This window comes from Elaeis guineensis, chromosome 14 (genome assembly GCF_000442705.2).
Source record: "Elaeis guineensis isolate ETL-2024a chromosome 14, EG11, whole genome shotgun sequence".
NCBI classification, from domain to species: Eukaryota; Viridiplantae; Streptophyta; class Magnoliopsida; order Arecales; family Arecaceae; genus Elaeis; species Elaeis guineensis.
Window position 1 is genome coordinate 45,811,919 of NC_026006.2, and position 7,044 is coordinate 45,818,962.

The following is a 7,044-nucleotide window of genomic DNA, read 5'->3' on the forward strand; positions in this document are numbered from 1 at the left end:
GACGGCCTTCTTGACGTCATCGGGGTCGAGGGACCAGAGGCGGTCGGTGCTGACGGTGGAACAGTAGAACTTGTTGCGGGGGCGGTGGAAGTAGCGCACGCTGACCTCGCCGAAGTACCTAGGATGGTAATTGTCGGAGAGAATATGGTAGTGGTGCATGCCTCCGACGTTACTGCGGCCACCGGGGTACTTCCGGTTCTTCTTGAAGCAGGTTGTCGTTGCCGCCGTCGTTGCCACCGTCGCTCCTTGAGTTCTATCCCGCTCTTTTCCCCTTAGGGTTAAGGTTTCGGCAATAAGGCGGAACGAGGCGGAGGGTGAGAGTCGATGGGTTCATCATACGTACTGGGAAATACTGCTGAGAAAGATGGAACTAGAAGGAGAAGTTGAAAGCTTGAAGCGGTCTCTAATGTATTCTTTTCAGGTCTTGTCGTATTGTTCTTCTTTCTTTGGCCTTCAGGGCTTTGTAACGTATACCTTGTTAATCAAAATGAAAAGAAGATTTTTTGTTACCTTGTCCGCACTTTGTGTTAAATTATCATCCGTCGAACTTTTTTATTTTTTTATCTCGTTCGATATCGATGTTGTCTGAAGGTTCCTGGTCGTCGTCATGTTGGTTTGCTTTTCTTGTCGTCTTTCTTTTTCGGCCTTCCGGGCTTTGTAATGCATACTTAGCTAATGAAATGAAAAGAAAATTTTCCATTACCTCTTCTACTCATGTGTTGAGTTATCATTTGTCGAACTTCTTTCTGTTTTTGTCTTGCTCGATATCGATGTCGTTCGAAGGTACCCAATCGTCGTCGCATTGACCTGTCCCTTTTGTTTATGGCCGCAGGTTTGTCCGGGGCCACTTGAGTTTGACGCTTCCTTTCGAAGTTCGAGCTCGGAGGTCTAAACTTCTCGTCGCCTTGAGGAAGCCATCTTATCCTTGGCCTGTGTTGAGAGTCCTCTTGGAGACTGGAGATTTTTGATAAGAATCCCCATCCTCGCTGAGATGAGATCTCCTGTATCTTTGACGTAATTTATTTTTCATTTGTCGCTGGTGTAGTTCGTCGCTTTCCTTTTTAACTTTTTTTTTCTTTTTCTTTTCTCGAGTGAGAATTTTCCTCTGCTCTTAGCAGGGTCGCGGGAGTGCGGAGGGGCCATCGAGAAGGTTTTCTTTATCTTATCTGGTCTTGAATGATCGGATCTTAGTTGGCGTCATGATGAGGTTCTCCTCCTATTCCTGATGTAGTCGATTTCAGCTCAGGTTAGGATGAGGTTCTCCTCCTGTTCCTAACAGGACTGTGGGGGCACATATGGGCTGTTATAAGAGCCTCTCCCCCATCTGGTCTGAAAATAATCGGACCTTCGACTTGCTCATGTTAGGATGAGGTTCTCCTCCTGTTCCTAACAGGGCTGTGGGGGCACATAAGGGCGTTGCAGGGCTTCTCCCCCATCCGGTCTAAAAGTAACCGGGCCTTTGACTTTGCTCATGTTAGGACGAGGTTCTCCTCCTGTTCCTAACATGGCTGTGGGGGCACATAAGGGCGTTGCAGGCCTCTCCCCCCATCCGGTCTAAAAGTAACCGGGCCTTCGACTTTGCTCATGTTAGGGCGAGGTTCTCCTCCTGTCCCTAACATGACTGTGGGGGCACATAAGGGCGTTGTAGGGTCTCTCCCCCCATCCGGTCTAAGAGTAATCGGGCCTTCGACCTTGCTCATGTTAGGGCGAGGTTCTCCTCCTGTCTCTAACATGGCTGTGGGGGCACATAAGGGCGTTGTAGGGCCTCTCCCCCCATCGATCTAAAGAGAATCGGGCCTTCGACTTTGCTCATGTTAGGGCGAGGTTCTCCTCCTGTCCCTAACATGGCTGTGGGGGCACATAAGGGCGTTGTAGGGCCTCTCCCCCCATCCGGTCTAAGGAGAACCGGACCTTCGATTGTGTCGAGACGAGGTTCTCCCCTATTTTGACACGGTTAGTTTCGATTGTCCTGTCGATATAAGCTCGTGCCAAGAGAGAAGACATGTGGATATAAAACTTTTACTTAAAGTAAAGTTATCAGTAATATATTCATAAATTTTTCGAGCTCCATGGTCATGGGAGGTCTGCTCCTCCGAGTTCTCTAAGGTAGTAAGTCCGAGCCGGACTACCTCCTTGACTTCGTATGGGCCTTCCCAGTTTGGAGCAAGTTTCTCTTGATCTGAGGTTGCGAGACAGCGGCTCGTCGAAGCACTAGGTCTCCTGCTCTAAAGACTTTATTTTTGACCCGGAGTTGTAGTAGCGGGCGACTTTCTATCTGTAAGCTGTCATCCGAACTTGAGCTGCCTCCCACTTTTCTTCTAACAAGTCGAGGTTGGCTTTGAGACCCTGTAAATTGTGATGCTCGTTGAATGCCACGACTCGTGCTGACGGGAGTTTGAGCTCAATTGGGATAACAGCTTCCATTCCGAAGGCTAGAGCAAAGGGGGTCTCCCCCGTGGGCAGTCTTTGGGTAGTTCGATATGCCCACAACACATGATAAAGTTCGTCTGCCCAAGTTTCCTTCGCTCTTTCGAGCCTTGTCTTGATTCCTTGCAGCAGAGTTCTGTTGGTCACTTCAGCTTCGCCGTTGGTCTGAGGATGGGCTACTGATGTGAAGTTGTGGGAGATGTTTAGGTCCTCACAAAATCCAGCAAACCTCGCTCCCGCAAATTGTCGTCCATTATCAGTAATTAGGGTTCTTGGTAGGCCGAACCTGCAAACGATTGACTTCCAGATGAAGTCTTGCACTTTAGCTTCTGTGATTTTTGCCAACGGTTCGGCTTCAACCCACTTGGTGAAATAGTCAATTGCTACCAGGAGAATTTTCTCTGCCCTGATGCCACGGGAAAAGGTCCAAGGATATCCATTCCCCATTGCGCGAACGGCCATGGGGCGCTCAAGGGTGTAAGTTCGGAGGGGGCTGTCTTTGGATATTAGCATATCTCTGACATCGGTCACACTTTCTGACGTATTCAATAGAGTCGCGGTACATTATCGCCAGTAATACCCTTGTCGGAGCAACTTGTGGGATAAGGATCTAGCCCCAGATGGCTTCCGCAGATTCCTTCGTGCACCTCCCATAAGGCGTATCAGCTTCGAAGGCCGGAGATATTTTAAAAGGGGCAAAGAGTATGACCTCTTGTACAGTTTGCCCTCATAAAGGATATATCGGGAGGCCTGATTTCTGAGCTTCCGAGCTTCTTTTGCATCATGAGGAAGAACCCCGTCTCTAAGATATGCCATCAGTGGGTCGATCCAACTGGGTTCATGGCCGATTTCCATCACGGGCCGCGATTCTTCCGTACTTGAGCACTTCAGAACTTCAAAGAGGACTTCCTTGGGTAGTTCGGCCGGAGCCAGTGTAGCCAACTTGGAGAGGAGATCGGCCCTGGTATTTTTATTCTTGGAATCTGTTTGATGTTAAAGCTACTAAAGGGGGGACGATCTCTTTTACCTTTTCAAGATATTTGGCCATGCTGTCCTCCCGTGCTTCGTAGTTTTGCTGACTTGTCCCACTACCAGTTGGGAGTCACTATAAATTTGGAGCCGATCTACTCCTAATTCTTTGGCGATCCTCAATCCTGCGATCAGAGCTTCATATTCTGCTCCATTATTCATTACGGAGAATTCGAAGCGCAGTGCGTACTCCGCGATGATCCCCTCGGACTGATCAAGATCAGGCCCGCACCTGCGCCTGACATGTTGGAGGATCCGTCCACACAGAGGGCCCAAAAGCAATCAGGGAGGTCTGTTCCTTCTTCAGAGGAGTTCGGTCGGGACTTCAGGCCATCAGTTTTACCTTGTTCAGGTTCGGCCTCCTCCGGGATAGTGCATTCCACTATAAAGTCTGCCAATATCTGGGCTTTTACTATCGGCCGAGGTTGATAGTTGATGTCAAATTCTGTGAGCTCGATCGCCCATTTCGCCATCCTCCGAAGCATCCGTCCGTGTAGAATGCCTTAATCGGCTGGTCGGTGAGTAACGTTACGGTGTGCCCTTGAAAGTAAGGTCGGAGCCTCCGGGCTGCAATCAATAGGGCGTAAGTTAGTTTTCTAATTTAGTATATATGTTTCGGCGTCTCTCAACACGCGACTGATGTAGTAGATCGGCCGTTGAATTTTTGTTTCTTCCTTAACAAGAACTGCTGCGAGAGCCATAGGGGAGACCGCCAGGTACAAGAACAACTCCTCTCCGGGTTGGGCTTCGCCAATAGCGGAGGTGAGCCGAGTAGTTCTTTAGTTCTTCGAATGCCTGTTGACATTCAGTGGTCCAACAAAATTTTCGGCTACTTGAGAGTTTGGAAGAAGGGTAAGCACCGTTCGACCGACCTCGCAACGAAGCGATTCAGGGCTGCCACCCTCCCTGTAAGGCGCTGAACTTCTTTTATCAACTTCGGGGCGGCCATCTCCTGGATGGCGCGAATCTTCTCCGAATTGACTTCAATTCCGCACCCCGATACCATGAAGCCCAGAAATTTCTTCGAGGTCACTCCGAAAGCACACTTAGTTGGGTTCAGCTTCATCTTATATTTCTGGAGGGCGCCAAAGGTCTCCTCGAGGTCGGCGACGTGGTTCGTTGAGATTTGCTTTTCACGAGCATGTCGTCCACGTAGACCTCCATGTTGCGGTCGATCTGCTCTTTGAAGATTTTGTTCACCAGCCGCTGATAGGTCGCACCTGCATTTTTTAGGCCGAAAGGCATGACTCTATAACAGTAAAGACCATGGTTAGTAATGAAAGCAGTCTTTTCTTCATCTTTTGGTGCCATTCTGATTTGATTATAGCCAGAGAATGCGTCCATGAAGGTGAGAAGCTCATGGCCCAAGGTTGCATCCACCAGTTGATCAATTCTGGACAGAGGGTAGCTGTCCTTTGGGCAGGTTTTATTCAACTTTTTGAAGTCTATACACATCCTTCACTTACCGTTTGCCTTTTTGACGAGGACCATGTTGGAAATCCAGTCAGGATAGTTGACTTCTCTAATGAATCCGGCCTTCAGGAGTTTATCCACTTCCTCGGCTATCGCCTTTTGCCTTTCCGGTGCATGACTTGGATTCTTTCTTTTGTCGGCCGATGCTTTGGATCAATGACCAGACGATGTTTCATGACCTCTGCGTCGATCCCCGGTATGTCCGTCGGAACCCAAGCGAAAATATCCGCATTCTTTTATAGGAAATCAATGAGCTGCGCCCGCACCTCTTCCCCCAGTTGGAGCCGATCTTCACCACATGCTCTTTATTCCCATCATTCAAAGGAATCGAAACAAGATCTTCAATTGGCCCGCCCCTTTTCTCAGTGAGGTCATCGTGGGCATCCAATCCATCAACCGGATAGAGGTCAGATTGGTCACTTCTTTGCAAAGCTATGCTGTAGCAGTGTCTCGCCAGGGCTTGATCTCCTCTGACCTCTCCAACCCCCTGACCCGTAGGAAATTTCAACTTTAAATGGTAGGTCAACACCACAGCTCGGAGGGCGTTAAGGCTGGGCCGATCGAGTATTGCGTTATAGGCGGACGGCGCCTTTACCACTAGGAAGTCCACTCGCACCCTGGATTGTTTCAGAAATCGACCCGCAACCACAATCAGGGTTATCATTCCTTCCACGGGCATGGCATCACCCATGAACCCTACCAGTGGGGAGTTCACCGACCCTAAATGATCATCCGGAATGGATATTTTTGAGAATGCATCGTAGAACAAAATATCGGCCAAACTTTATTGTCGACAAGAATGTGGCACACATCGTAATTAGCTATATTTAAAGAAACTACAACCGCATCGTTATGAGGAAATTGAACTCCCCGAGCATCTTCTTCAGTAAAGGTTATGGATTCCTCAATCCTTTGTCGCTTGAGAGGTCCGGCCAATACATCGGTTGTTCCCTACTAGGATTCCCTAGATGGTGTTGGTGAAACCGATCGAAGGTCGATTATCGAGCTGCTCCATGCCGACTACCGTCGTCGGAGGAAGAGGAGCCTGAAAATCGGAGATAAGGTCGGGGCTTGCAGAGCTTGCTGAGATCTGGCAGCGGAGGCCGTGGATCGCCTGGTGGATGCCCTTGGGGAGGTATCAGTTGGAAATCAGGCAAGAAATCGGAGGAGGAGATGTCGGAGAAGATGACCAAAGGTGGTCCCGTTGAACGCTCCTTTAAGAACAAGGATACTGCGAAGACACAGTACCCTTCTTCTAGCGCCAATCCTGTTGGTACAAAAATCCACCGGCATCGGAGAAGCTGGAGTCGAGGGAGTTGGGTCGCCGCCGGGACCTGCAAAGAAAGTCTAAACCGGAGTTGGAGGTGCTCCGGCAAGACCCTCCGACGTTCAAGTCAGTTCTCTGCCTCAACAAGAATGGAGTGCTCGAATAAAAATTTTAACAAATTTTGAGATAGAGATTAGAGCTTCGAGAATAACGTATCTGGGGGTCCCCTTTTTATAGGTGGAGGGCGTAACAGATTGACAGCGACGTCTGTAACCGTCTGGTAGTGGGCCGTTCGGGGTCATGAGGAGTTTGTTATGGAGAGTAGTAGAGTGGAGTCATGGCCATCATCGTGGCCTGCCACGTGGAGCCTATTGTGGAGAGTGAAGTGATGTCCGTTGTCATGACTTGCCAGAGCATGATGGAGCCGCGTGGGATCCGTTACAGGAAGTGAGCAGAGTCGTGGCCATTACTGTGGCCTGCTAGGGAGTCCAGGCCTGTCGGTCGAAGCTCGATTGGGGTGTCTGGTGGAGAGGGATAGCTCTCTGTCTAAGAGGAGCTCGGATGTTGCTGGTGAGCCTTCTATTGGGTGCCTTGGGCGCTAGTACTGCAGGTGAAGGTCATCTGCTGTAGAAGCTCGGTCAGGGGCTTTCTGTGAAAAGTTCGGTTTCATTCAGAATCCGACAGAAGGTCGACCGGTAGTGGATGTCGGATGGCGATGGAGAGGTTCACCCGCTGGAGGGTTCGACTGCTGGAGCCCATGTGTCGTAGGAGTTCGTTGAAATTGTCTGCTACGAAGTTCGGTCGGAGTTTGGTTCCCGTAGAAGTCGGATGGGGATCATTTGTTGAGG